The 21,847-nt window shown below is 37.7% G+C and overlaps 2 long non-coding RNA genes across 2 annotated transcripts; one reads left to right on the top strand and one right to left on the bottom strand.

Moving 5' to 3' along the window:
* Positions 1–8,472: 8,472 nt before the first annotated feature.
* On the bottom strand, positions 8,473–13,814 carry LOC121134760. The gene is made up of 2 exons (XR_005871966.1): positions 13,593–13,814; positions 8,473–9,190 (listed from the first exon to the last, which is right to left on the bottom strand). It is a non-coding gene; the product is annotated as an uncharacterized LOC121134760 (long non-coding RNA).
* On the top strand, positions 8,946–11,407 carry LOC121134763. Its single transcript, XR_005871969.1, has 3 exons — positions 8,946–8,992; positions 10,531–10,532; positions 10,814–11,407. It is a non-coding gene; the product is annotated as an uncharacterized LOC121134763 (long non-coding RNA).
* Positions 13,815–21,847: the final 8,033 nt, after the last annotated feature.

Below are 21,847 nucleotides of genomic sequence, written 5' to 3' on the forward strand. Positions count from 1 at the left end.
ATGTATGTGACAGATATATACAGACCTGAACCGTTTTGATGAACAATGATTGTGATGCAATGACCTATATAAAGGAAGAATCATCTAGGAAGGGAGGGTATGCACAAACCTACCATTGTCACTGTGAATATCAGTGTCCTCTGACAGGCAGTATATAGGCATTTTCAGGATTCATGTTGACAATGTGTGCTAAACCTTGGCATAATTCCCTGAACTCCACTAGTGTTTACCAAAGAAAAATATGTGTACTGGTATTGTCAAGTCATGGGATATAGTCTTCAGACATCCTGCATAGCAGGAATACACAAAACAGATTTTTGAGACCTCAGATCTCTGAGATTGGAAGGAAATTTTTTAGGATAGCAAACAGCAGGTGATTCAAAATTCACATTTGAAATGTAAATGATCTCATCTCTTTGATATACACCATCACCCAAACACTAAAACAAATTAAACCACATATTAATTAGTTCTTATATATAATTCTTAATATAAAACTGAGTGTATCTTTTGGTTTAATTACCTCATTTGTATATCTGTCACATTAGGTAAGATATCAACATTTTTCTATTACAGGTACTTCATACAACCCATTGATTAGATAGAGAATATTAAAGAGAATAACATAAGCAGAAATAGGAAAAAGCACCTCAAATTTGTGAATGAAAAATAGTGAACAATACAGTTAATTGATTGAAAACAAACATGTTAAAAGTCATGGTTCATTAATGTTATATCATCTGATAATTGGACTCAGTCATCACAGAAGCCCAAATAATAGCTTGTTTTCTATGATATCCTAACAAGTACTAAAATACATATAATGAAATATATTTGACAATGGCATTTTCAGGGTTAGAAGCCATGGCCCAGTCCAGTATTTACTATTGTCTCTTCTCCATCAGAAACTTTAAAAATATTTCCATCAATTTCTTTGGAAATTGTATACTTGTATACTGTGAATTACTATGCCTTCCCACATTTGCCAGCTACCCAGAGCATGTTCCCCTCCAAAATTCATGATCTCTTTCATTTTTTTACACTTTGCATCAATATATTTTTTTTGTTTGAAAATAATCTTGTTTCACACATCAATCCCAACTCCCTCTGACTCCCCTTCTCTCCTGCCCACCCCACTAGGCCCCCCAGTCCCCCACCCAATCTCAAGTTTGATCCCCAAGGAGGGTGAGGCTCCCAGTAACTGTCATTTAATCCAGAACAGGGCCTAGGCCCTTCCGAGAGTTCTGCTGAGAAGGCATCCCATATTTTGTCATGGGCATCCTCTTATCAACAAAAGCTTACCAATGACCCAGTGAACAACCCTAAGAAAACTCATTAAAGCACATGCATACAAAGGCATCAAAGTAGGAGAGGACTAGTTGGGAAGAGGAGAATGACCGTTAGGGGTAGGAGAGCAGTAGAATATAATGAAGAATAAATGGTACAAATTCATTTCATATATGTTTAAAAATTTACATAGATATGTCTTATTACTGTGCATAAATAATACATGCAAAAAGTATAAAATTGGCAAAAATATTTCCAGCACTATGATACATATTCAGAAAGGATAGATCTTATTTGCAAGGGGAATTTTCATGTTAATTCATGAAATCCCCATATGGGAAACTGAAATTTGTGTCAGCTCCTTGTTGAGAATGCTTCACTTTGTGTTTCTGGAGTGGTAGAAATCATTCAATACTTGGTTATCCATGTCTAAGAATATGACAAAACATGAGAACATAGGGCTAATATGAATGTTCTTTTTACTTTATAATAATAAAATACTTAAAATTAGATGTGGTGAGTGGTAGATTTACTAAGCAAGGGAAACTCAAGGTGTGTCCAGGAAATGGATATGAACATGAAAACATGTATGCATATAGGACTTGTCATAATGTAAATACATATATCTTTTATCACTGTTTTTTTAAGCTGGATATTGATGCAAATCACATACCTCTTAGTGAAATGTTAATATTATGTAGTACTTAATAAATGTACTCTGTTTCACTCTGAGTCGAAGGCATCCTCACGCCAATGGTACCAAAACCCTCTGGGGATTCTCTTCTGTTCCCCTTCTCTTGGGTACCTTGCAAACCTCTCTTAAGGTACACCTTGTTTCCAAGTATCTCTGGCAGTGGGATTGTAGACTGGCCTTACCTTGTTTCATGTCTCAATACCAAAATGTGTCAGTACATACCATGTTTGTATTTTGTGCCTGGTTGACTTCACTTAGGATGGTTTCTTCTAATATCATCCATTTGCCTGCTTATTTCAAGATCCCACTGCTTTTTTCCTGCCAAGTAGTATTCCTTTGTATAAAGCCACCACAATTCTTCCATCCAGTCTTGAGTTGATGCAAATATAGGTTGCTTTCAGATTCTGGCTACTAGAAATAATGCTGATATGAACCCAGTGTAACAGGTGTCCTTGTTGTGGGTTTGTGGATCTTTGTGTATATGCTTTTGTATGTAATTGCTTGATCTTGTGGTTGACTGATTCCCATTTGCCTGAGGAAACTCCATACTGATTTAAAAATATCAATATGTGTTGGCAATCCCACCTGCAGTGGAGGATGGCTTCATGCCCCCAATTTGTGATCCTGAGTCACTCCAATTATGCTCTCTGGGATCTCCTGGCCTATGGACTTCATTATCTCCACTCTCCCATTGAGGGAGTGGAAGAGCCTCAAAACTGTTTATACACACTGTAAGACCCCTCAACATATTGAACCTGCATGCACGCACAAGAAGAGAAAATTGGATGCATGACGACCAGGAATGGAAAAGACCCCACATGTACCCACTGTAAGAAGGGATTGGAAAATATCAATATAAGCACAAATTAAATGACAGAATATAAACAATATACTACCAGAAATTATGGACTGCAAACGAGCGTGATATGAACACCACAACACATATGATGCAGAAGTGAAAGAACTTAACACAACTTATTTAAGATGAGAGAGACCCAAAAAGGAAAAAACAATGAGAAACTTTTTTAAAGAAGTGGAAGAATAAAAAAATATAGTCAGCAAAATAATGGAAGAAAAATTTCCCAAACTAATGTAAGACATGACAATGAAATTATAGGAAGCCTACTGAACATCAACTAGACTGGATCACAAAAAAGTTCCCTTGCCACATTATAATAAAAACCCTAAACATACAAAATAAAATAAGAATATTATGAGTAGCAAAGGAAACAGAAAAACTGCCAAGTATGTAAATGGAAAACTATCAGAATCACACCGGATTCCAACATTGAAACACTGAAAGACAAATGGTCCTGAAAAGATATTTGACCAACTCTGATGACCACTGATGCCAACCAAGACTACTATATCTAGCAAAGAGTTCAATAACTACAAAACCAGATTTAAACAATAAATATCTACTAATGGAACCCTACAGAAAGTCGAGAAGGGAGAACTATAACTTATGCAAGGCAATTAAGCTCCCAAATCATAGGTAATAAGTAATCAAACCTTACCTGAAACCAATAGAAACAGCTGGACAAATCCACAAAATATAACATGAACAACAGCAAACCAAAAACAAACAATTAATACTCAATATTCTTTAATCTGCTTCTGTTAGCCATGCTTATTTTTAACATTGTGACATCCATGTTCCAGATTTGAAGTACTACAGTATCTGCAGGAGGAATGATTCATTTGAATGTCACATATATGAAAGAGACTAGGAGGTTCTGCTTTTCCTCTTCTCTGGGAAATCAACTAGGGTATGGCTATAGCACCGTTGTTTTATTTCTGAAATCTTTGAGAGACTGAGAATATCTAGAAGTAGCATGTACATTCAGTAACCTACCTGTTGCCAAATGCTTTTGAAGAACAATAAAGTATAGAATAGAAAATTGACTTCATATAATCCTGTCCCCATTATGTACACAGATGTTCAACTGGGATTTCATAATTTTCATTTTCACTGCATTTTGGCATCCAGAATCTGTGTTACAAATTTTCTTTATTATTAATGGTCAGTCCATTCAGGTTTTGATATCATATAGTAAAGAGTTTTGTTTGTAAATCAAATTTTCTTGGTGACAGCAGAGAGATATGAAACACTATGTTTGAAAATAGTTAGCACATCATATTCCTGTGGCCATAGGTGTGTTGTTATCATATGCTTTGAGCTGGTGCTGATCTTTCTTCTGATTCATCCCTCAGATTAAGTAATCCTATGTCTGATATTTTTCTGATATTAAACTTGAGACTGGACTATATTAGTGCTTTGGTATCATCAATCAACTCTCAATATGTTGGAATTTTCTTTTCTTTTATTAATAGCCTTATAGGTGATTTTCAGTAGGTTATTCATGAAATGTGAAAGAGAAGGACATATCACCTTCAAGCAACTTAGGCTCTAAAAAATTTATGGTGGGATCTTGAACATCACTTTTTTGCTTTTTATTATTACTTATTTTTAAATTTAAATTAGAAATGAGGTTGATTCACAAGTCAGTTCCAGGTCATTTTCCTTTTCCCTCCCCTCCTCCTGTTCCCTTCCCCCACCCCATCATTATCCACATCATTTTTTTTTATTTCTCAAACAGTGCCTGAATAGCATCTCTCAGTATTGTGAAATGATGCACACATATGTGGAGATATCATTATTTCATTAGGTATCAGTTTATTTCTGTGTGATTCTGGCAGAATGAAATAAATTGATTGTTTATATCTGTCATAATATTGGCCTCAGATTCTTGATCATTAAGCAGCTTAGGCTTTCCCTTTCAACTCATAGAGTTAATCACAATCTCCATAATTACCTAATTTGTGACCAAATTTTTGTCACAGTGACTGTTGGCTAAGTAATACATACAGATTATCAACAGTCTTATTTCCAGTAGTCTACCATGGTGAAGCATATATGTGAAAGCAGAAGTGTTTGTCTTCTCTGATATCATAGGTATGTAAGAACTTAAAAGTAATGTATTTCCTTCACATTCTGTAGTGTAAAAATACTTTTGAAATTATCTATGAAGGCCAATCATTGCACTATATACCTGCAATTGCCAAGAAGCTAGCCAAATCAGATTTAAATAATCACGGAGTGATGAAACTCTTATATTCCATTATAATATCAGGATTTCAGTTTTCACTGTAAGTTTCCAAAGATAATTGGATGCATTTGAAATAGTTACACACATACACACATACACTCGCACACACACTCACACTCTCACACACACACACACACCTACATTAAGTCCAATGTATCATGAAAAGAAATAAAGAAATGTAAGACAAGATGTATCGATACTTACCTAAGAGAATGCATGTGGCTGAATTTATTGCCAGGAGAATGTGTCTGTGTGTGTGTGTGTGTGTGTGTGTGTGTGTGTGTGTGTGTGTGTGTGCATTTATTTCATGTGCTAAGAGATGTCTCTCTTAGAAGATGGAGCAGCCTTGTTTACAGGATTACATCACAGTAGGCTGACTAGCAACTCAAAGAGGCCCCGTGGGGCTGGAAACGAACAAAACATACTTTATAAATTTTCTATCAAGATCCATCATGTTACTATATGCATGATATTGCCTAGAAGCAAGCCAATTCATAGGTAAATTATCCCTTAGTGACAAAACGCTTATATTGCCTTAAAGGTTTTCAGTTTTCACTGTATGTCTCCAAAGATATTAAATGCATTTGAAATAGTTGCCCAACACATAACATATATATATATATACATCTTGTGGTTGCTTATATATATATATATACATTTTTGGTTTGCATATATATTTATATATATATATATGTCTATGTGTGTGTGTGTGTGTGTTTGTGGATAAACTTGCTTGGCATAGTTAAGATTTTCATCCATTAGTGCTCTTTCATTTATTCCATGCATCTTTCTGGCTTTAATATAATATCTGTACAAGTAAATCTCAAAATAAGAACAATTATTTTAAATTATTATACACCAATAAACGTGCATGTAAGTAACCCACACTATACACAGTAGCACATAGTGCTTGTGTGTAGATATTTTTAGCATTGATCTTTAGAACTTAAAGCTACCATCATGGCAATAGTAGCTAGAAATTTGCCCAGCAACTTTCCACAAATAGGCAATGGTGTCTACTGCTAAATAGAGGCACAGCCAATGGTGAATTATATTGCATCCTGTCATACCAATTCAATTACACTGCTTCCATTATACAAAAAGGAAGGAGGGAGAGAGAGATGAATCATAACATCTGATGAAGATTTAAGATAACTGTCGTCATTCGTTTCCAATCCTAAACTTGACATCTCTTTCCTGATTTCTTCCTAATACTTTTCTGAATGCATGCGCTCTTCCAATAGGGCAATCACTACTAATATAAACGACGGTACAGGAAGATTTTTTCCAGTCAGGCTCCTGGCTAAAGTCCAGCTCTTAGCTGGATTTAGTCAAAGCCTGGCTGTAAACCACACCAGAGAATGGAAACTGTCCTGGAGTCCTGCAGGAGACTGCGGCAATTTAAACTTGGGATAGGGTAGGTTTTGGGGTGATTTTTTTCACAATCCTGCATGAGTACCTGCTCCTGTTTTCTGAGAATGGAGTGTGTCCCTGTCTCTGAAGCCACAGCTTCAAAATCAGTATCTGTGATATCTGGCACAGTCATGGATCCTGCATTTTCTTAAAAAATAGTTTTAATACAATACTTGGCAAAAACTGGACTTGTATTACTCAAATTTGCCCTTGGAGGATACAATATTCATGTCTATGTTTGGGAGAATATTAATTTAGCAATCTGAGGCTCTGTGAATTTCAAGTGTCAGCTTCTACAAATAAGTAAACCTGTGAATTCTGACATGATATCAAAAAACATTACAAGCAATATGTCACAATTACACAGGGAGGTGTACTGCTTAATAGAGGCCAAAATCAAGGGTGTATTTACTTCATCATCTCTTCCCATATCAAGTTCCCTGTGTCCTTCACACAAACAGCAAGGAGGTAGACATAGATGAATCAGCATCTCTGAGTGAGATCCGTAAGAACAGTCATCAAATTTACATCCTCAGTTTTGAAATCACTATCCTGATTTGTTGCTAATGCATCTGTAAATGCATGCCATCCTCAAATAGGAGGTAGTGACACCAAATATATATGTCAAAACTGAAGGATAAATCAAGCTCTTAGCTGCATTCAGGCCACGCTTGACTGTGAAAATCCCCAGCGTAGGGATACTGAACCAGAGACCTGCAGGAGACAGTGGCAGTTAAAAAAATACTAGGAGACGATAGGTGATTGGTGTCATTTTCCATAATCCTGCAATGACTAACTGCTCCTGCTTATGGAAATGTATATTCCACAGGTCTCTGAAGCCAAAGTTTCTGCCTTAATATCTGTGGTTTCTGTCTCAGTCATGGGTATTGCAGTATGTTCAAAGGTATTTAGTTTTAACTCAAGTCTTACAGAAACCTGGCTCATATTCCTCGTACATGACATTAGACAATTAGGCAGAAATTGTTATGTTTGGGAGAAACCTTATAATTGCATGTATGGAATCTGCCCTGATATCAAAAACCATTACAAGCCAGCTACAATTGGCAGAACCAAATTATTAACAGCCATCAGAAGGCAAAGACTGACTGTTTCATCTAGAGGGCCTAGATATAGATACAAGTAGGTGGATGTATGCTTAACCCTACTAAACTAAGGATGTATTTCTCTTTATATATTTTATTTTAGTCCTGGATTAAGTATATTATTCCCTGTCATCCTTTTTATGCATTGTTGTTTCTGCTGCAGATAGGTTTAGTTTTGAGGGAGAAGTGAATCAGCACCTCTGAAGCATATTTCCAAGCATTCCTCTGGATTTGCTTTCATTGCTGGTATTGAGATCACTCTCCTTATTGGTTCAGATTCCTCACACATCTTAAATGCACAAGATCCACAGAGAGAGAAAGGAGTGCTAATATGTGTCAGAATTGCATGTTTTATGCTAGGCATTCTCTGGCTATATTCTGAAACTCAATTGCTTCCCAGAACAAGGCAACTGTCTATGCCTATGAATTAGGAAAATCATGATTTTTTGATTCCTTGAATTACAGCCATAATTGACCTCATTCTGTCACCTCTGCAGCAAGATGATTCCTGAATATTGAATTAAGTTTTTTTTCTTTATAATCATAATAGTTGCAATAAATGTTTGTGGCACTTGAAGTTCTGCAGTTCCTGCATTAAAATACTTCACTGGAACCGGGCGGTGGATGCACAAGCCTTTAATCCCAGCACTCGGGAGGTTGAGGCAGGAAGATCTGTGTGAGTTCGAGGCTTGGCTGGACAGACAGCCTCCAAAACAATACAGAGAAATCCTGTCTCATAAAAAAAGAATACTTCAATGGAGGATACGGTATTTGGACCGTGCCCTCGGGGTCAATGTACTGGGACACTAGGGGAAGGAGTGAGAATGCAGGAACAAGAGATGTGTTAGACGAGGACAAGACAGGATTCTGGTTACGTTTTATTTATTAACTTTATCAATAGGCACAATTAGTGCAGGTGGATGAGTGATGAAAGTAGAAGAAATTCTCCATGGCTGGATTTGTTGCAAGGACTCAAGTCTGCAGATGGGAGAGTCTGGACTGCAGTCTTTGGAAATGTTCTGTACAGGCAGATAAGCAGACACATAGATACACAAATTTAAATAAACATTAGTGTAATTTAAGATGAATACTATTATGCTATCCTTAATTCATGCCCTCCATAATATCTGACATGGACTAGGGGAGTCGGTCTGTTTCCTGTGCACTGGGATATCCATTGTGTTATTGTTCATTACATTGTAATTTGTTCATTTATTTATTGACTGACATTACAAGTAGTAATATTTGTAAAAGTGAATGAGAAGGATGTAGCAGACCTGAACCATTTTCATGAACAATGATTGTTTTGCAATTAGCTAAATACAGAAGAAAAATTAAGAAGGAAGTCTATGCACAAGTCTCACATACATTATGTCAATCTCAATGTTCGCTGACAGGTAGAACATAGGACTTTTCAGGATTCCTGTAGTAAATTTATGCAAAATCTTGGCATAATTCTCTGAACTCTCTAGAGTTTACCAAAGAAAAATATTTGTACTTGCTTTGTAAATTCATGTGATTTAGTGCTCAGAGATCCGGTAAAGCTGGAATACACAAAACTGTTTTTGGAGACCTCAGGATTGCTGAATTGAAAGGAAATTAATTAGGATTGCAAATATTAGGTGATTCAAACTTCACATTTGAAATATAAATGACTCCTCATCCCATTAATCTACTACATCACTCAAACACTTAATCCAATTAAAAACATATTAATAGTTTCTTTTCTCTAAATTGGAATATAAAACTGAGTGTAAGATTTGGCTTTATTACCTCACAAATATAACTGGCAGATTAGGTAAAATATTAACATTTTTTTGTATTTCATGTACTTCACACAACACCATGATTAACTTGAGTATATTAAAGTGAATTATATAAGTAGATTGGAAAAAGTATGTCAAAGTTGTGAATGAAAATCAGTGAAAAATTATGTTGTTGGATTAAAAGCAACCATGTTAGATTCATGGTATATTAATGTGACATCATCTGAAAAAAGAAATCAGTTATCACATAAGAGATTTTATTTGTGATATCCTTAAAGTACTGAAGAATATTTGATGAAATATATTTGACATCAGCATTTTCAGGGTTAAAAGCCAGTGTCCAGTTAAGTTTACACTAACAACTGTTCTCTATCAGAAACTTTTAAAATATTTCCACCATTATGATACATATTCAGAAATAACAGAGTTTACAAGTAGCTGGCCAAAGTTCTCCTTAATTAAGGAAATCATAATATGAAAAAATGAAATTTGTGTCAGCTCCTGGTTAATAATGTTTCATTTTGTGTGGCTGGTTTATTTGAATTCACTCATTTCTTGCTTATCCATGCATAAATATTTAAAAATATCATGGTGACATAAGGTTATCATGAATGTCCTCATTACTTTATAATATTAAAATAATTAAAATTAGATGTGTTGACAGGTAGATTGACCAAGTCATGGAAGCTAAAGGGTATATCCAGGAAATAGATGGATTCGAACAAGAAACAATATATGCATATAGGAAGTTCACAAAATTGAATTACATATATATTTCATCCCTTTTTTATAAGGAAAGTGGATATTGATACAAATCACATAGTTCTTAGGGAAAGGTTAATAGTAAGTAGTCCTTAATAAAGTGTTGATATATAATTAAATCCCTGGACATTAACCTAATTGTTTCATGCAATGACAATACAAGTAATGATGCACATGTTATGCTTACTATCAAGTATTTTCTAGAATATATTTTATTATTCATTTTATATTATATTTTTGAGAAACCTGAAGCATGAAATTATCAACATTTGTTGCTGTTGTTGTCTTAGTCTCCCAGTTAAATATTCAGAATGTTAGTTTTCAGTAATCTTTATAACAGCTTTATGAAATTTGCCTCATTAACTCAATCAAGAGTGGCAAAACTGTGTTCAAAGTGGTACCAAATCATTCTTCATTATCTAAGGAAAGATATTTACCAAGTATGTATGTTGTTATAACAAATATTGTGTCTATATTCCTTTAATAATAATTTATTAACTGAATGTTCCAGTTCACGTCCTTATTTAAAACAATTTCTTTTCTTATATTTGCTTAATATTATAATGATACAATATACACATACACACACACCTTGACATCCAGGCACATACTTCTTATTATTGTCAACATGAGAATTCCTAACCTATTTGTTTTTGAGTATGTATGCTTTCAAAATAGATCACTATTTATGAACATTTCTTAGATTGCTTTTAGATTCTATAATATGTATAATGCACAATATATTTTTGTGTTAACATAAGATCATATGATTTTCTGTCGAATGGGCAATATGGCACAGAATTTAACTAGTTTAACCATTCTTTTCAGAATATTGGTCATTACATGGTACATGAATTAGATACAATAGGACTATATAATTTACAAACAAAAACTCCATTATGAATTTTAATTTCTGACCTTCATTTCATTTACATATACACTTCTGTAGCTGTATCTAATACAAAAGATTTTAGGTTCTAAAAATAAGGAATACAGCGGAAAAATAATAAGTTGATTGCAATAAGAATATAATTTTTTCAGGCATATGCATAGTTAATTAGAAAATCTTTCCAGTAAATTTCATTCTTTCTAACAAACAACAAGTGGAGTCATGATGCAGAATTCCATAGCAGGAGTTACATATGAATATTAGAAAGTGATTTCTGGGGTCAACATTTAATTAAGAACACATTGCTGACCATGTGAACTGTGAGTAAAGGCACCATCAAACAATCCAGTATAAATAGCAAAGAAACTCATTATTCTTGCACACACAGCAATGCGAATGCAGAGTTTCGTTGCCGACAATCTCAAGTATTCTTCTCAGAAGAAAACATAGAGATGCTTATATTTACTATATGCTGTTGGAACAAAGGCTCAGTTTTCTTATATTAAAACACTCTCTTAGTTATTGACAGATTTCTATTAATGTGTGCATCTCCATATCTGCTTTTATTTTGAGAGAATTCTGAGACTCAATGTCTGTGTTGCTCTCCCAGAATTCTGATAGACTTAATGTGTGACCAATATTTCCTACCTGGCCGCATAAGGAATGTTCCTTCCCCGAAACTGGATAATAGAGGGATAAATAATGATGATCCCCTACCATAGGCCTCACAGATTGTGAAGGCCACCTTATTGACATCCATATTCCAGGATTCTGGATCAGTACCATGCTGGCATCATCAGGAGTCCAAGAGGTCTCCCTTGTTCAGGTTACCTGCTTCTGTGGGCTTCACAAGCATGGTCTGGACTCCCTTGCACAACAAACCTGTCTTTGTGCAAATGTGTTCCTAGAGAGCAATTCAGTGTTTAGCTGAGGGTGTCTGGCTCTGCTAATACCACCCAATGGATAAAGGCACTAGGATGGCACACAAGGTAGTAATCAATCTCAGTGTAGAGAAATGGCATTTAATGTAGCATCTCCACTATTGCTTAGATTGCAAGTTGGTGTCATTCTTGTAGATCTTTGTAAATATCCATAGTCACAAATATCTCTTCAAACGTTTAATGGCACTCACTATTAAGGAATCTCACTATTCTCTCCATGACTATAACTTCATGCTCCCTGATATCCATATATTCCCTCTGCTTCTCAAAATACCCTTCTCTCAGATCTTTTTTTTTCTCTTCCCCAATTTCCAAATCTTCATAGTATGTTTTGTCCCACCCCATTCTCTAGGGGGCCTAGTACACTGCCTATTACCCAGACACTCAGGAAATGAGGAATATATATGGGAATTGATGTGGTCTATGTATATTTCTTCTGAATAATACTGCATTGTGAAAATATAACACTTATTCTCTATCAACTATTCATTTGAGGGGCACCTTGGTTGCCTCCAGATTCTGACTATTGCAAATAATGTTGCAATGTCTTTTGTTTTTTTTGTTATGTTTAGTTTTGTTTTTACGAGGCAGAGTTTCTCTGTATTGTTTTGGAGGCTATCTAAAATGAGGTTACCTGCACACAATATGTTATTATTCAGCTAGGGCAAGAAGAACCTTTAAACAACCTGACTGGGATGGAGATTTTCTATTAGAGAGCTATACTCTTTTCAAAATCAGCTAGAAATTTGCACAGCAACTGGTCACAATTACACAGCTGTCTATTGCTAAATAGAGGCATATTAAGTATTGTATTTGACTTCATTCTCTCTTCCAAATCAATTCCCCTGCTACCTTCACACAAACCTTAAGAACTGAGACATAGATGAATCAGCAGCTGTGACTCAGAGAAGTAAGAACTGTCGTCATCTGTTTCCATCCATATTTTTGAAGTCTCTTCCCTGATTGGGTCCTAAGGCATCTCTAAGTCAAGCACTCATCCAATAGGAGTCAATCACCCCAAATAAAAATGTCAGAACAGGAGGAATTTTTCCAGTCAGGCTTCGGCCTAAAATCCAGCTGTGAGCTGGACTTAGGCCAAGCCTGGCTGAAAACAACCCCAGAGAAAGGAAACTGTTTAATAGACCTGCTGAAGTTATTGGCTCTTAAATCCTAGGATAGGGTAGATGATGTAGGTATTTTCCAAAATCCTGCCAAGACTAACGTCTCCTGTTTGCTTGTAAGGAAACATGCCCCTGTTTCTGAAGCAACAGATTCAGCCTTTGTATCTGTGATTTATGACTCAGTCATGGATCCTGCAGTATGTGCAAGAAGATTTAGATTTAACTCAATTTTTGCCAGAAACTGGGATCTTATTCCTCAAAAGAGCAATTAGAGGATAGAGCCTAAATTTTTGCTTAGACATCTGAGAATCTGTTAATTTCAAATTCCCAGATTCCACAAATAAGTGCATCTGTGGTATCTTACATGAAATCAACACACATTACATGCCTGCAGCAAATTGCAGTACAGAATCATATTCAGCCTTCACAAGGCAGAGACAGAGGAATTCAACTATATATCCTGGATACTGACAGAAGCAGTTGGATATATGCTAACCAATACTTACCTAGGGATGATTTTTTCCTTTGTTTTTTGTATTCAGGTCTTGCATAAAGTAAATTATTCCCTGTCATCCATTTTCTGTACCGTGGTTTCTGCAGCAGCACATGTTTTTTTGCTAAGGAGAAATGAATCAGCAGCTCTGAAGGGGATCTCCAAGCATTCCTCAGCATTTGATTTCATTGGTCGGATTGAGATCACTCTCCTTATTGGTTCTGCTTCTCCGTACAACATGAATGCACACAGACACTCAGAGAGAGAACAGATAGCTAATATTTTGTCAGAATTGCAGGATATTTCCAGGCATGCTCTGGCTATATTCTGAAACTCAAACTCAATTGCTCCTGATCAGAGGGAAATGCTTCTGTCTGTATTCCCGGACAATGGCAGTTAATTAACTATTTCTTTTATATGCAGCAGACAGAGGGGCTATGAATTAGGAAATTCATAAATTGTTTGATTACTTATATTACATATTTGATTATCATTATCCTGAAGATTTATAGCAATAGATTTCATCCTAATTGTAATGTTTAATTTCCTTAAAACAGTGAAAATTGTAGAATGTGAAGTTCCAAATTCCCACATTAGTAATACTGATTTTAGTATTTAGTATGTGGCATAGACTAAAAAGTCCTGCTGTTAACTCTCCCCTGACACATCCATTGTGGAAATAGCTATTATATTGTATCATTATTAATGAATTATTTGAATGCCTGAAATTAAAAACAGTAATACCTGTAAACCAGCATGTGAATTATATATTCAAATCAGAACCCCTTGCATGACCAATGATTGTGCTGCTGTGAACTGCACATAAGCACACTTATTTAGCAGGTAAATACACACGGACTTTAGACTCCCATAGAACAATGTGAGGTGCACTCTCACCCTGAACTCTTGGGGAAGGATCTAGGCCCTACCCTATATGAAATGACAGACTATGGACACCCCCATGGAGGGCCTCACCCTCCCTGGGGGAATGAGCAGATAACGGGGGGAAGGGAGGTTTGGGATGAGGGCACGGGATGAGGGGAGGGAATGGGAAAGGGACCTGGAACTGACTTGCGAAGCAACCTCATTTCTTATCTAAATTTAAAATGGAAAATAAAATATAAAAAAAGTGTCAGTTCTAGAGGACTTTATAAAGTCAAGCTCCTGGCTACAGTCCAGCATTAAGCTGGATTTAGCCAAAGCTTGAATTTTAACAACTATAAAGTAAACTTTCCAAAATTAAGGCAGGACATAGTGGCAATTTAAACCTAGGATAGGGAACGTGATTGGTGGGACTTTCCACAATGCTGTCTGAGTAACTACTCCTAATTCCTGGAAAGAATTGTGATTTCTGACACAGTTCCGGATCCTGCAGATTTTGCAAAAAATAGTTTTACCTCAATACTTGGCATAAATCAGACTTATAATGCTCAAATGTGCCCTTGGAGGATACAGTATTTATTACTATGTTTGGGAAAGTCCTCACTTACCCCTTTGAGACTGAGAATTTCAACTGTCAGATCTCACAAGAAAGTACATCTATGGCATCTTATATGACATGAAAAAAATTACAAGCCAACTGCAATTGGCAGCAAAGAATCATAATCTGCCATAAGAAGGCAAAGACAGAGGATTTCATTTAGATAGCCTGTATGTAGGAAAATCTGCTGTTAAAATATCTAAGTTTACTCATTATTGAGACAAAATCATGACTCAATGATCCTGTGTGGAGTTTTATTGGTAGACAGGGAGGGAAAGGGGGGTGAAAGGTAGCCAACATATACAGAGCTGATTGAGAGAGAGACAGAGACAGAGACAGAGACAGAAAGAGAGAGAGAGAGAGAGAAAGAGAGAGAATAGTAAGAGAGGAGAGACATGAGATGGAGAGGAAGACATGAAGATGGGATTAAAACAGAGTGTATATGGGCAGAGGTCATTCATTTAAAGAGTGCCTTTGCACCAGTGAGGTTTTCACAGAACTATAAGCTGTCTAGAATGCTGATTTAGTGTATCCTGCCAGATATCAGGGCAGGACAGCATAATGCCTGAATCTTTCATTAGCTGGCCAGCATGTGGGGATGAACATTCAATTTTACTGTTACCAGTTGAGGTACATTTTTCAAATATTTCCTTTATTGAGTCTCTGCTCCCCTGAGTCTTCGCTCTACCGGATTTTTCCCAGTCTTTCCAAGTCTCTCTGGATTTCTGTGGAGCCTCCAATTGTGGCAGTTATCAGTAAAAGAAAGACAATACTTGCAGCTACTTGTACTAAGAGAAGGCATGTGCTCCTTTGATTGCCATGAGAATGTTTTGTATGTGTGTATGTGTGTGTGTGTGTGTGTGTTTGACTTTATTGGAAGTGCTAAGAGGTGGCTATCTTATAAGAGATAGCAACCCTATATTCAGGCTTACAGCACAGTGGAAAATCCCCAGGTGGAAGAGTGAATATTTTCCTCCTGCTAGATATTGATGTCAGAGTGTGAAGGCCTGGCCATTAAGCCACGACTTGAAAACAGAAAGCACTTGGAATGGAAAGCAGGTTTAACTTGTAGGCTGATAAGCAACTAACAGAGACCTCATGGGACTGGGACCCAACAAAACATACTTTAGACCCATATGTATGTTATTGCCTAGAAGCTAGCCAAATCAGACTTAAATTATCACTGAGTGACAAAACCCTTTTTAGCATTCACTATATGTCTACAAAGGAACTTCAATGCATTTGTAACAGTTATCCCCCACATATCATATATATATATATTCATATATATTCAGATCTTCTTGTTGCTTATACAAATATAGATATATATGCTAGTTTATACATGTGTATGAATAAACTTGCTTGACGTAGTTCAGATATTAATTCATTAGAGCTCTATGTTTTATTATCTTTCTTGTTTTAATAAAATATCCATTTAACTAAATTTCAAAATAAGAACTATTATTTTAAATTATTATCCATCAACAAATGTAGATGAAACTAATCCACACTGTATACAGTAGAACATAGTGACTGTGTATAGATATTTTTAGCATTGATCTCTGGAAATGAAAGGTCTATCAATCTTATTGTGCAATGGAAATTGATACATTCTATGTTAGAACTAAATATTTGTTCTTGGTTTATCTGCTGAGTGTGATAATTTTGAGAGGTCCCAAACTGTTTTGGCATTACAAATTGTGATGTCATTGTGATAAGATTTTTTTTTTTGGTTTTATGAGACAGGGTTTCTCTGTATTGTTTTGGAGGCTGTCGTTCCAGCCCGGCATCAAACTCACAGAGATCTGCCTGCCTCTGCCTCCCGAGTGCTGAGATTAAAAGCTTACACCTCCACCGCCTGGCTTCATTTTGGTTTTGCTATTGTTCAGTTCTTCTAAATTGTGTTTGTAAATTCATTATATTCATAAATGTAAATCTATCCAGAGCAAATATCACTTTCCTTTGGATAATAACTGCATATGACAATTGCATGCAATGTTTTATGATTCTAAACATAATGGAGGAAATGTGGGATGGATAATAAGGTCTTGGGTGAAACAATGTTCATTGCCATGGAGACAGATGTTATTTGTATAAGACATCTGATAAATGATTTTTTCTGAAATATACAGATTTTGTTCATTATGTACAAAGGGTAAATATTCAGTATACATCAATTACATAAATTCAATGAAGTTGGGAGTCCCCCGAGGGGGACCCTGACCTGCGGGGATGAAGTGATGAGGGTCGCTAATACTGTGGTAGGTCTTCATGAGCAGATCCAATTTTTTTTTTATTTTCCAGTTTAAATTTAGATAAGAAACAAGCTTTCTTCACAAGTCAGTTCCAGGTCCCTCTCCCTTTCCCTCCCCTCCTCCCGTGCCCACCCCCCAAACCCGCCCCCCCCCGTTATCGCCTCATTCCCCCAGGGAGGGTGAGGCCCACCAAGGGGGTGTCCATAGTCTGTCATTTCATATAGGGCAGGGCCTAGATCCTTCCCCAAGAGTTCAGGGTGAGAGTGCACCTCACAATGTTCAATGGGAGTCCAAAGTCCGTGTGTATACTTGGGATGGGTACTGATCTGCTTGCCAAGGCTCAATAGATTACCTAGGCCCCCTCACTGACACCCACATTCAGGGGGTCTTGATCAGTCCCATGCTGGATTACCAGGCTGATACCTGGGAATCAAGAATTAACCCTTGTCTGGTTAGCTGTTTCTGGGGGTTAAACCAGCCCAGTCTTAATCCCTGTGATCATCAATCCTCCCTCTCTGTTACTGGCTTTCTTGAGTTCAGCTCAGTACTTAACCAAGGGAGTCTGCCTCTTCTTTCATCAGCCACTAAATGAAGTTTCTGTTTCCCAGACTCTCTGGCCATAGGATTGTAGGCTGGCACTCTCCAGATCTATGTCTAAAATCCATATATGAGAGAGTACATACCATGTTTTCCTTTTTGTGACTGGGTTACATCACTCAGGATGGTTTCTTCTAGTGTCATCCATTTGTCTGGGAATCTCATGATTCCATTGTTTTTTTCTGCTGAATAGTACTCCATTGTGTAAATATACCACGTTTTCTCTATCTACTCTTCATTTGAGGGGCATCTAGGTTGCTTCCAAGTTCTGGATCTAACAAATAAAGCTGCTATGAACATAGTGGAACAGACATCTTTGTTGTATGAATGGGCATCTTTTGGATATATGCCTAAGAGTGGTGTTGCTGAGTTTTGTGGTAGGTTTATTCCCATTTTTCTGTGAAATCTCCATACTGATTTCCAAAGTGGCTGAACCAGTTGGCACTTCCACCAAAAATGGAGGAGTGTCCACCTTTCACCACATCCTCTCCAGCATAAATTGTCATTGGTGTTTTTGATTTTATCCATTCTGACAGGAGTGAGATTGTATCTCAGCGTTGTTTTGATTTGCATTTCCCGGATAGCTAAGGATGTTGAGCATTTTCTCAAGTGCCTCTCAGCCATTTTAGACTCCTCTATTGAAAACTCTCTATTTAGTTCTGCAGCCCACTTTTTAATTGGGTCCTTTGATAATTTGGAGACTTGCTTCTTGAGTTCTTTGTAAATTTTGGAGATCACTCCTCTGTCAGATGTGGGATTAGTGAATATTTTTCCCTTTCTGTCAGCAAGCTCCAGACCTGTCGCGCATTTGCTGTTCCATCGGTGTTCTGTAACACGACTCACACGGGGGCGCCAGAGGGGACCCCCGACCTGCAGAGATGAGGGTCGCTACTAATATGGTGGGTCTTCAAGAGCAGATCCGATCTTAAAAAGCAAACTTCAAGAGGTTAAAGGAAACAGGCTCAAGACAACTTTTGCTGATCAAGAGCATTTATTATTGGGGTGAGATGGTTTTTATAGGAAGAGAATCTCAGGGGGGCAGTACAATCATGCCAATCAAGTCTCAACTCAAATATACACCAGGAATTAGGGAGGGGTAAAAGGTATTCAAAGGAACACATTAACCTTTTGTTAACAAAGACAATTGCTCTATAAGTGTTACTTCCACTTATCTTTCGGTAAAAGCATCCAAAGGAACACATTAACCCTTTGCCAACAAAGGCAATTGTTCTATAAGGGTTACTTGCCCCTAGCTAGGCAGGTGGGCTGCCCTGTGTAAATTTAACTTTTTGGTTAACTTTTTCCTCTGTCTCGAGGGCATGTGTCCCCGCAGTCACATAGGCAGAAGGCCTAGAAATGGCTGACAGACTGCATTTTTTACAAGGTTCTTAGCAGTCCCAAACTTCTCCCCCTTTTCTATATAGTAAAAGAAAAGAGCAATTGGTTGAAGTGCCTGTCTTAGGTTACCTGGTGGGCTTCCAGTTCTGGTCATGGCAAGAGAGGATAAAAATTAAGTTTTTGTCGGCAACGTTTAGAGGGCCATGTTTGCTCCCAGATTTTGGCACCAAGCTATCCCCATCACAAGCATCTCCACAGCCTGGAGCAGAGTGACTGTGAGCAGTTGGCTAGATACACAAACTCCTGAAACCTCAAAGGTGGGAATGTAGCTTTGTCTACAGCCTCAGGTTCTTCGGGGTCTTGTTGGAAGAGCTGCTGATAATGAACCTGAACTGAATTTTTGGTAGCCTCATCAACCTGATTTTTAACAAAACTGGGAAGGCGACGAAATGCTCACGAACCAAAGGAAATAAGTATCATGAAGCCAATAAAGGGTCCTAACAAACTAGGCAGCAAAGTCAACAGCCAGGGGGAGGTAGAGAACCAAATTTTGTACCATGATTCACTTTTATCCAAAAATTTTTTTGTTTCTTCCAGACTCTGTTCAACTCTTCTGATACTGTCTCTAACTAATCCTGATTTGTCTTTGAAAAAACAATATTCCTCTTTAAGGGCGGCACAAACTCCCCGCTCCCACAAAAAGGCGACGTTGAGACCCCGACAGTTTTGTTGTACCATTTCAGCTAAGGAACCAACTGTTTGTTCTAAGTAATCTAAACCTCTTTTTAGCTCGTCTATGCCTTTAACAACAGTGTGGGTTAGAGCATTAACAGAGTCCTTTGTGTGGAGTAGGGAGTAAATTTCTGTGCCAGCTCCTAATGCACCCAGACCAACCAATATGGCTAATGTGAGGGCGGTGACCGGCTCTTTCTTTCGTCGAGAGAGAGTTACAGTTGTATCGCTTTGGGGCAATAAATCAGATTCAGGGTGAACAATCAATTTGGGCATCAGTACAACAAGGACAGCATATCCTTATGGGCAAGAAAAACATCTACAATAATATGTGGGGATAACCCTGTGGAGGAAGCAAATAAGGTGAGGTTGGGGGCAATAAGAAAGGAAGCATGAGCAGCATCTTCCATGGTTTGATTACATGCTTCTAACAGCAGGGTGGGGGGAAGCATATGTGGTCCCAAAAGGCAGAGTCCAGATCCCATGACATGTCCTAAGGTCATGTCGTGTGGCTGTGGCTGCGTGCCCCAACGAAGCAGATTGGTGTTGTTGGTGTAGATGGGTGAGCTGAATGCTGCAATACCTTCATAGAATTGAAGGATGGGCAAATAGCAAATCCAGCAGCGCTCATAAGTGGTGTTGGAGAGTGCCTGGGCCCAGGCATTGACCATCTAAAAGATGAGGTCCTTGGTGGAGAATGGACCAGGGGGCATGGTGGGCTGATAAATACTGGCAGCAGCAGCAGGAGTTGGTGAATGGAGATTAGGACGAGGACGAGGGGTGGCAGCCTTGGGTAGGAATGAGCCACCATCAGAGGTGTATAAAAAAGGATTGGGGTCAACAGCAATAGGGCGAAAGGAAGGGATTTCTTTCAGAAGTCTAATGGAAAACGTGAGGACTGGGTCTGAACCAGAAACATATAGGCATAGACCCCAGTGAGCATCGCAGGAACCTTTCCAGAGGAACATTTTTCCTGCAGCTGTAAACTGGATATGGTGGAGGTTACACAAACTGTGTGAACAAAGGGGATTGGTAGGGATATAAGGAGGGAAATTAAAAATCAAAAGGAGAAATGGAAGAAGTTGCAGGTGATGCAGTGTCATCTTAACTAGTTTTGTTGTCAACAGCATCTGAAAGAGAAAACAAGAGAGTCCTCAGGGGCTCTTTCCCTGGGTGGCTTATAAAGCTTGACCAGTCTGTCTGGAAGCCAGCGTGTTTCTCCATTGCTGGTGTTATGAATGCAAGCATGTCCTTATCCCCAGACAATGACTGGGTGAGGACCGACCCATTGGCCCATGTGCACATCCTTCCAGAGTACCTGTTGAAAGTTTTCATGGGTAGAAGTGTGACAGAGCTGACCAGCTGCTGATCCACCATTGTTGTCCAGAGAGAGACAGTTGAACACAAAAAGTGCATGATTTAAAAGCAGGCGATGCTTGCCTTTGCAAGTGTACAGGGTTTCACTTTCGGGAGAAAGCTTAAAGAGCATATTTTTCAATGTCTGATTAGCTCGCTCTATGACTCCCTGTCCTTGAGGGTTAAAGGGAATTCCTGTTTTGTGGGTAATGCCAAATTTTGTACAAAAATCCTTAAATTTACAACTAATGTACCTTGGGCCATTGTCAATTTTAATGGTGGTAGGGAAAAGAATAATGGTAAAACAATGTAAAATATGGGCAATAACATTTTTGGTGGCCTCTCCTGTTTGGAGAGAGGCACAAACAAAGCCACAAAAGGTATCCACTGTAACATGAATATATTTAAGATTGCCAAAGACAGAATAATTAGTAACACCCATTTGCCAAAGCTCACCAGGCACAAGACCATGGGGGTTGACTCCTGTATGAGGCTCAGGCAAAAGGGAGA

Source organism: Mesocricetus auratus, unplaced genomic scaffold (genome assembly GCF_017639785.1).
Source record: "Mesocricetus auratus isolate SY011 unplaced genomic scaffold, BCM_Maur_2.0 Super-Scaffold_100030, whole genome shotgun sequence".
NCBI classification, from domain to species: Eukaryota; Metazoa; Chordata; class Mammalia; order Rodentia; family Cricetidae; genus Mesocricetus; species Mesocricetus auratus.